At 49.1% G+C, this 928-nt stretch overlaps 1 protein-coding gene across 1 annotated transcript in view; it reads right to left on the bottom strand.

Annotated features, from left to right (window-relative positions):
• The window catches only part of actb2 (actin, beta 2), a 3,965-nt gene extending 3,437 nt beyond the window's left edge, over nucleotides 1–528 (bottom strand). The window contains exon 1 of the mRNA XM_017416676.3: nucleotides 385–528. The gene's annotated coding sequence lies outside the window, so the exon portion shown is untranslated. The remainder of the gene's footprint in view (nucleotides 1–384) is intronic.
• Between the last annotated feature and the right edge of the window lie 400 nt (nucleotides 529–928).

Below are 928 nucleotides of genomic sequence, written 5' to 3'. Positions count from 1 at the left end.
GGGGGGTGAAGCGTCGACCTGCCAGCAAATTCTGAACAAATTAAACATCCCCTTTAAAAAAGGCCGACTTTCAGCAGTTAAGCCAACTGAAGTTCACCATAAGCCGGTTAAAAGCACCTGCGAATAACGGTATAATTTTTCTCCCCACCCCTCCTTTTTTTCCTCCAAGTTAACCATTTTAAGAGACTTAAACCAACACAAAGCTAGTTAAATTTAAATTAATTCGGTTAGTTACCGACTGCACAAAGAACCTCGTGGTTAGCTTTTACTTGCAAAAACCCCAAAATTTTAAACATTCAAAAAAATAACAATATTGTGCTCATTGTTTACATTACGACTATTAAAATCAGAAGCGTGTGAATTAAATTTTTTTTGGCTGCTTACCTTTGGGTGGGGGGCTTTTCGCTTTAAGGGAACCGGTTTCAGGCAAATGAAATCCCGCACAAGCTGTGTGTGACGGCGCTGAGAGTGAGTCCGTTAGCGCCGGGCGCTTTCTATTTATACTGAGCGAGCGGCACGGCTCTTGCCATATAAGGTAAACTTTCGGAATGGCGCCCCTGATTGGCTCAGCGTCATGCACTGGGGCACGTCTCGTGCACGCCGCGGTGCACGGAGCCGAGAGAGAGCGAGAGAGAGAGAGGCGAGGACGGCGAGAGGACTGGAGGAAAATAAAAGGGGAAGGGACCGATGTGGCGGCGCCGAGACGGTCTCATCTCGTGATGTGCCGTTTGATATACGGATAAGAGGGATGCGCGCAGACGCCGATAAGCGTGAAATAAGTACGAGTGTCCCGTGCACCTGCTCCGAGGAGCTGGACCACGGCTTAGGTGACAATTGAAGCAGCTCGCCACAGAGGACTCCTCCCTCTGAGGCTGCGAAGGCCCAACACTTACACCACCCAGAAGCCATGCTAACTCCCTGCTATCTC

This window comes from Kryptolebias marmoratus, linkage group LG12, assembly GCF_001649575.2.
Source record: "Kryptolebias marmoratus isolate JLee-2015 linkage group LG12, ASM164957v2, whole genome shotgun sequence".
NCBI lineage: Eukaryota > Metazoa > Chordata > Actinopteri > Cyprinodontiformes > Rivulidae > Kryptolebias > Kryptolebias marmoratus.
Note: the sequence above shows the minus strand (reverse complement) of the source record. Positions and strands in the feature narration are given on the sequence as shown.